At 43.3% G+C, this 7,945-nt stretch overlaps 1 long non-coding RNA gene across 4 annotated transcripts; it reads right to left on the reverse strand.

Annotated features, from left to right (window-relative positions):
• Nucleotides 1-1,352: 1,352 nt before the first annotated feature.
• LOC123149379 (uncharacterized) lies at nt 1,353-7,571 on the reverse strand. 4 transcript variants are annotated; one of them, XR_006474617.1, is made up of 6 exons: nt 7,045-7,571; nt 6,108-6,284; nt 3,980-5,923; nt 3,768-3,844; nt 3,204-3,347; nt 1,353-1,903 (listed from the first exon to the last, which is right to left on the reverse strand). It is a non-coding gene; the product is annotated as an uncharacterized lncRNA (long non-coding RNA). The 4 variants fall into 4 exon arrangements; XR_006474616.1 differs by having other exon boundaries at nt 3,980-6,284; nt 7,148-7,571; XR_006474615.1 differs by having other exon boundaries at nt 3,980-6,284.
• Nucleotides 7,572-7,945: the final 374 nt, after the last annotated feature.

A 7,945-nucleotide genomic window follows, 5' to 3' on the forward strand; every position in this document is an offset into this window, starting at 1 on the left:
GCCTTCTAGGCTTGTTCTCACACGGCTGTCTCGTTTTGTTCCGCTGTTGGTTTATATGGGCTAGCAGTATGGGCAAAGTTGTTTTCTAGTTGTTTTTTGTTTGGACGTTGGCCTTTTTCTATCGTTTGTACGTGGGTCATGGACAGAATAGGAAGGCACGGGTAGGCATTTTCTTCAGGTCTTTTCCTTCTGTTCCTCACTCTCTCTTCTCATTTCCCGTCCTTCTTTTAGTCGATTATGAAAAAAAAAATGAAACTCCATGGGCACTAGCACCCACGGTTTATTGATATAGAAGAAGCATCCCTCATGAGAATTCCAGAAATTCGTCCCCGACGTGGATCGAACTCTGGTCGTTGGGTTTACAATCATGCGCCCTCAACCACTGGGCTATGCCCACGTCCTCTCTTTTAGTCGATTATGAAGAGTCGGCAGAGCGACGGCCAACACTTTGGAATTATATGTTCCATGTCTATTTTTAACGCACATAAACTTGCTTGAAATTAATTTGTATGTCTAATTTTGGCATACAACATACTCCGTTTCAACCTAGTTGCATGTGCATCTTTATTACACAACTTGTCCGATCCCGATCTTGCTACATGTCTATCCTAGAGACGCAGTTTATCCGTTCCCGACTCACCTGTATGTCCACCTGTCGTGCACAAATCTTTTTTTGTTTATTTTCCTCATTTAGCCGGATCGATGGGAATCTCGTGAACTCGTCCTCACGGAAACGATTGATGGTTGGAGACTACGGGCTGGGAGCCTGTTTCCAGAGCCGCAAGTGGCATGGATGCACGCGTGCTGGCGAGGTCGACGAGGTGTGGATTGCGGCGTGCGAGGCATGGCAATGTTGGTGGTGAGCCAGGGAAGATGCACGGGGCGGCTGGCATGATCGGTGGAGACTTGAAACTGCTGCATGCGCTGCGCTGCTGCGTGCGTGCCCGGCGGGTTGGAGCAGCGTGTTTCATCTCACGGGGACAGTGCGATCTAGGCTGCCACCCGATCGATCGAGGCGGTGCCGGGCGGGTGGAGACAACGATGTGGAGAGGGGTCGTGCTGCCGTGCTGGTTGCCGGCGACGCTGAGGCGAAAGGATGTTGACTGTGCTGCGCAGCTGTTTGTATAGACACCAAAATTTTGGTGCGCCCAGCCCTCCCCACCTCGGCTAGCTCACTTCTGCGACAATTGTCATATCATAGCATAATTTGCCGCACACCTAATCCTAGATTTAGCATATGCATTCATAAAACACACCTACCAAGCGATCCATTAATTAGGGATTTCATAATATGGAACATCAGTCACTTCATCAATCAGCATATACTCGGAAAAAACATAAGAACAATACACTTCCTACCAAAACATGTGTCCTCTAAAATCAGAATCGATATGGACAAACAAAGGAATTGTTAGACGAAGCAAATTATGCTAAGCCTACAATTGATAAGATGGCTGAGAACACATGCCTGCCACGCAACTCTGTACAGGTCAGCCGTTGAGTAATGTATGTAAATAGGGATATCAAAATTTGCAAGTTGTTGCATCAATATGTAATAGGAAAGATTTCGTAAAGAAGAGCAAGGTATTACTAAAGGCAGGGGCAAGCATTATTCACATCTTGGCAATCGCTTAATATGTCAATCTTTTGATCGTCATCTTCAATCTTCTTAGACATTCTGGACATCTTCTCTTTTAAATCACTTGAATGGTCTTCAAATAGCATTGCACGCGAGGAAGCTGCCGGTAGCTTGTGCTGACATAAATCATTGATTTATCTTTCATAAAAGGCCAGGACAGCCGAGATAGCTGAAGTAGTTGGAGTCGTCCTCCTCGAGGAAGGTGTTGTCCGCTGGGAAGATGAGGTATATCTGTCAGGACCCTGGGTTCATCAGCTCCCCATCCTACAAATAAAAAAAAGAATAGTAAGCTCACTCACATAGGGAGGCAACTCTTAAGTCCTAAATAAAATATTGTTGCTCAATTTTTAATTTCAATGTGACAGAATCTACCCTGTTAACTGGCACAACAATAGTACTGCAAACAAAAGGTGGCACTATTAAAGCATGCCCCTGTTTTTTACTATAGCCAACAAGTGAGAAAATATAGTAGTTCATGTGGTCTTAGAGCTTAGACTGGAGAAGAATTTATTTTAGTACAGAACCACAATATGGTAATTCATGTAAGTCTAATTCAGTCACCAATTAGAGTCGACATCTATAGAGAACCACAATATTTCAATAATATAATTAATTTGACTAACATATTACAATTACAGCCATAACATTCTAAAGACCCATATAGACTAAAATATTTCAGTATACGAACAACACAAGTGGCAAAAATGGAATGAAATGGCTACAATAGGCTAATAATCATGATGTAATTGCAAGGTACTGCATGTCTTTCTTTTGCTTCATATGAACATAATTTCTACTAAGTTACTTGGCGCAAGGGTGCCGGTCTCAACGTTTTGCCGAAGCATATAGCATTTGCACTTTACAGGATGATAATAAAGTAAAGAAACATTCGATTATGATAGAAGTAAAACACAGAAATGGTAGCAAGTACAAATTATCATATTCTGTCCCTGGTTGCTCTAAAGGGGTCTGTTGCTTTGCACCTAATTTGCTTAGTGATATTCCAGTTGTTTGGTCAATTTACACAAGGGTTGGTAATAAGCTTGTAGCTTGGTCAAACTGGATACTTTATCTTCTACTAAGTTACTTGCAAGTTTCACTATTGGTTGACCTAACAAACCATCCAAAAGGAAACTCTGAATCTATACAAAATCCACAATAGCATGGGCTTTAAACCCAAGAAATGTTATAAGATACCTATCTCGAACAACCCAACATAAATAGTTTTGCTGATGAATTATAATTAGTTATGTGCACCACAACCAAAAAAAAATATGTGGTTATTTTCTCGAAAGAACAATTGGTAGCAGCAACCAAAAGCATAAATTAGCAGGTTCTCAGTCAAAAAAATGGGATGCATAAATTGTGCAAACGAAATGAAAAAAAAAGCATAAAATCAGTGTTAGACTCGAACATCTCCAACAAATGCACATGTGAAGAGTAGAAACCAAGCAACAACTATATCAGATTGTACCAAGTGACGATTTTTTCACATGACCCTGTACTCTCAACTCGATCGCTACATATTTACTAGTAGAAGTGTAAGGGTATTAGGGAAGCTCACTGTCTTATAATGGTAGCTCTGAATGACACCATCCTTCTCTCTTATATCTATGTCCCTCTGCCCAATCAATTCAAGCGACTGACACTTGGACATGTGCAGGTCTGAGCTTTACTTCAGATGCTCAATCTCGCCATCCTTTGCAATCTGTGCCATCAGCAACACCAAGCGGTCAGTGCAGGAAGATTAACCAAAGAAAATGACAAGCTAACCAAAGGAAATGCTACATGATATACCAAAAGGGCCAAGTTTTCAAAATGTTATACAAAAGAAAGCCATGATTCACCATTCATCAACTATTATCTCCGAATGATAAGTCACAGGAATGAGAACATCCATCATAGCTATACATTATTCAGTCATAAAACATAATAGTGTCCATGAGATCAGAACAAACTAAATATTTCCATCAAAAGAAACTGCATAGGATATGCACATGAAAGAGACCTAGCTACATGATAAATCATGAGACTGGGAGCAGGAAGATAGATCTGCAGATACTCTTCCTAATCCTCTTCCTAATTTTTTCGTCTACTAAATCAACATAGAAGAGGAATATGAGCTTACTCTTCTTCTTCTTCTTCTTCTTCTTCTTCTTCCCAACAGCTCTGGAGGACTGCATCTCTGCCTCTTGGATCCAACCCCTTGCAAATGAACATATTGAAATATCAGATCTTGAGCGAATGAACTGGTAAATCCACGTGTGAGAGAGACAGGGAAGGGGGAAGTGGAGAGGGCACTCACTGCTCAATTCGCACGGCAAATTGGAGGCTGCTTACCTCGGGTCTTCTTCTTCCCGGAGGTGCATGAACGCAAGGACGAGAGTCTGACGCCCTCTAGCCGATGGCGATGCCTCTAGGCAGAGCTGCTCCTCCTCCCAGTGATGACCATGCGATGGAGGAGGAGTGGCAGGGGCCTCCTGTAAGTGGGTGGTGGTGGAGGCAGCCAAATCTGACCAGGGCGGCGACACCTCTCGTCAGGGCTGGCAGCGAGCGCACTCCTCCCGCTGAGCACCGAAAGGGAAGATACAGCCCCTTTCTTGCAATCTAGCTAGACCACTAATGTAACAACAAATTTTCTCAAAGAATCTAATACCAATCATATATAAACAAAGCGCAAGTAAATACAGCCACCAAGGCCATCCTTATTTCAGAATTTGAAATAAATAGCGGTACAAAGAGGAGAAATAATGAAATAACATGAATGAGTTAGAACTCGGAAATCAGTTGTAACTAAACTATGAGAAACAATGGATATTACCTCAGGAATCCATATAGACCTAAGCTTCTCTTTAACAGGCAAAAAACCAAGCAATGAAACAGATAACCTAGCTAAATCCAAGGATCTGCTTGACGGTAAGGCACCAACAAAACAAGAAAGCCCCCAACAAAACAAGAAAGCCCCCAACAAACAATAAAAGATCAAGAACAACTCATATGCAATAAAGGTATGAGAGAGAAGAAATCCTTACATAAGACGGCTATAAACACTGGAGCATAAATAAGCAACACCTTTAAATACAAATAAAAAGGGTTCAGGGTTCATTGCATAGTGGGCTCAGATTCAGCTTTCCTCGATCATATAACCTACCCGCCTCATCTCTTATCACCACATCAATCTGTTTATACAATGGAGCCGCCCTGGTTATCACTCAACAAGGAGTAATAAAGCATCTACAACCCATCTAGCTGATTTAGTACTGTTATATTCTGATTTAGAAAGAAGGGTCTATGATTATTTTTGTTAGATGTTTTACAGGTGCACTGAATATTCTTTTTGGATGAGTGATTGCAATAGAAAAGTAAATGAAACATGAAACAACGCTTCTTTGGACCTCGTGTGCACTGATGCAACTATTGTCAAGAACACCGTCAGTTCAAAACTTATCATCATGCAAGCAATGGGCCTATCTATTAGCTGCCTGTAGTGCCTAAGGTAAAATCGAAAGGCCTTTTACTGCCACATTGCATGAAGAGTTTATATTCACACATGCATACTGCTATATGAACCTGCACATGTTGTGTAAATTAAACAACAAAAGCCACTGAGATGTGAACTGACTTCTCTCTAATCAGACTCTCTAGATACACCAAGAAGCATCGATAAATAATCCCTGCTGGGCAGAACACATAATCTAATATGGTACAACACATCCAGACAACACTGACTATACCGATTGCTGCAGGATTAATCCTAGCATAAGTCAAGTCAGAAATCATCACATATATGTATCACTTTAATGCAGATGAAAATTTATAAATATATAGGAAAGCTTATATGGAGCATAGGACGCTGAGCAAGATATACAAAAATATAAAAATCTATTCGGTGGCAGCCAAGAGGGCCGAGGAAGTAACTAAGGGACCAAGTGAACATATATAGCTAAACATATTAGAACGGTAGAGATGCTATATAAATGAAGATATACATTAACTTGCTTAGCAAGACCAATGGGAAAAAAGCTAGGGGGCACAGCTTTGTACCATATACTTTTATTATTGATTCCTATTTACACAGTATAAGCAAATGAGTAGCTCATATATAACCAAATGAGTAGCTCACATACATTTAGTAGAGAGCAGATGATTGATTCAGATGCAAACATGCAAAAGAGTTAATATCGATAGCGACTATAATGAGTAGCCCACATATAGTTCTTGATCCCTTTTTGTAGATATATAGGCTACGTATATTTCAAGCTTAGAGAAAACCAGCATAACAACCTGCAGATCAGAGACAGAAGACATGTACATAAACATGGATAACTGGGATTGTGAGGAAGAGTACATAAATAGAAGACACTTTATCACTATGTAATAAGAAGCACAAGCAAAGATTAACATAAACAACTCATTTCAGAAATCATGGTATAGATCATATTGAGTGGTTGAGGTGCTCACGGCCCACCTAAAAATGATGGTAGCCAAAATAGATCATAGAATGACTATATGCAGCTACATCAATAATAGCTGACGTTGAGCTGTTGAGGTGCTCACAGCAGAACTAAAAAGTGATGTTGTGAGCTGGGACTTGGACCATCAATGTGGTTACGGTGATGCTGTCCACAGCGCTGCCATGAAGTACCTGATCGGCAAAATAAAAAGAACACGAGCTCAAGAAAAAAAGAACTTCATAAATATATGATCATAATTTCAGAACCAGCATAGTCTCCTAGTAGAAAAGGTCGGAGAGGTCCCCATATGCACAGAAATTTGGCAAGATAAATGTTTCAGGCCTAATTAAGCATCACACAATCCTTGATATTTCTAAAAATCTGCATCTTACATTAATTAATACTATGGTGAAGCAAAAGGTCACATATGGCAAAATAAAAAGAACACGAGCTCAAGAAAAAAAAGAACTTCATAAATATATGATCATAATTTTAGAACCAGCATCATCTCCTAGTAGAAAAGGTCGGAGAGGTCGCCATATGCACAGAAATTTGGCAAGATAAATGTTTCAGGCCTAATTAAGCATCACACAATCATTGATATTTCTAAAAATATGCATCTTACATTAATTAATACTACGGTGAAGCAAAAGGTCACATATGGCACGATTTGACATACGGAAACCATGTAAGAACCACTACTTGATAGCAGAAAGTGGTGGCATCACAGATCCAGAGAGAGTGCATTTTCTTAGCCCAAACAAATCCATTGGTAAGATAAGAAGAAACAAGAGGAGCATTGCATCCAGGAGACTGTGCTAACAACCTAGTCATCTCAAACCCAGCTGGTCTTGTCAACACAGACTTAATCGATGCCATCGCAGGCCCAACCATTAAAAAACTACTCATTAGCCCACCCTCACAATTTATCGAGCACCTATCATGCAATACCTTCATGATGAACCAGGAGGTGGCGCATCAGTGGCAAGAACCAGGCAGAAAGGGGACTGAGAGAGCAAGAGAGAACTGAGACGGGCTAAGAGGAGAGCCGCACTTCTCCTGCCGAGTGCACGCGAGGACGACGGCAACGGCGACGACGCCGGGGATGCGGACGACGGGATCCGGCAGGCCGGGAGAAGGAGCCGGCGGCGGCGTGGGGGCAGCTAGGGTTGGCGGGTTGAGGCTGAGCCCCTTGCCGCCCCGCAACGCCCTTGGGCTTCTGGGCAGAGAAGGAGCACCTGGAGCTCAAGCTCGTCCATGGCGATGGGGAGGAGCGCCGTGGTTGGTAGGAGGAAGAATGCGGGCGCGGGAGCCGCCGCTGTCGCCAGATGAGGAGCGAGCGAGGGAGAGAGGCGGCTGCGTGGGAGGAAGGGAGATGCGGGGGGAGGAGGAGCGAGTGCGGGGAGCGGCGGCCGGCGGCGGCGGGGCAGGGAGGGGCGCGGGAGGGAGAGGGAGAGAGGCGGGCGCGGGAGGGGGAGAGAGGCGGGCTGGAAGGGGAGGGGGACGACGGCTCTACGGCCTCGCCCCTGCCTGCGCTACAGATCTTTTCCCAGCCAAGTGAAATGACGATAATGCCCTTGGTGGGGCAGCGTAATTACGCGCGGTGGCACGGCCGGGCGGGACACGGCTGTAGGGAAAATATCCGACGGCTAGAGACGACCGAGTAAACATCCGACGGCTGGAGACGACCGAGCCCGAGATCCAACGGCCAGAACGCAATCACGAAACCGATCCAACGGCCCAGAATCCAAACGCACGGGAGAGCTCCATTTTGCTTCAGACTCTAACAAGGGGATGTGCATGATCGTCCTGATTGGCCATGCGACTAAGCCAGCTAAGAGCATTACTAGTA

Source organism: Triticum aestivum, chromosome 7A, assembly GCF_018294505.1.
Source record: "Triticum aestivum cultivar Chinese Spring chromosome 7A, IWGSC CS RefSeq v2.1, whole genome shotgun sequence".
NCBI lineage: Eukaryota > Viridiplantae > Streptophyta > Magnoliopsida > Poales > Poaceae > Triticum > Triticum aestivum.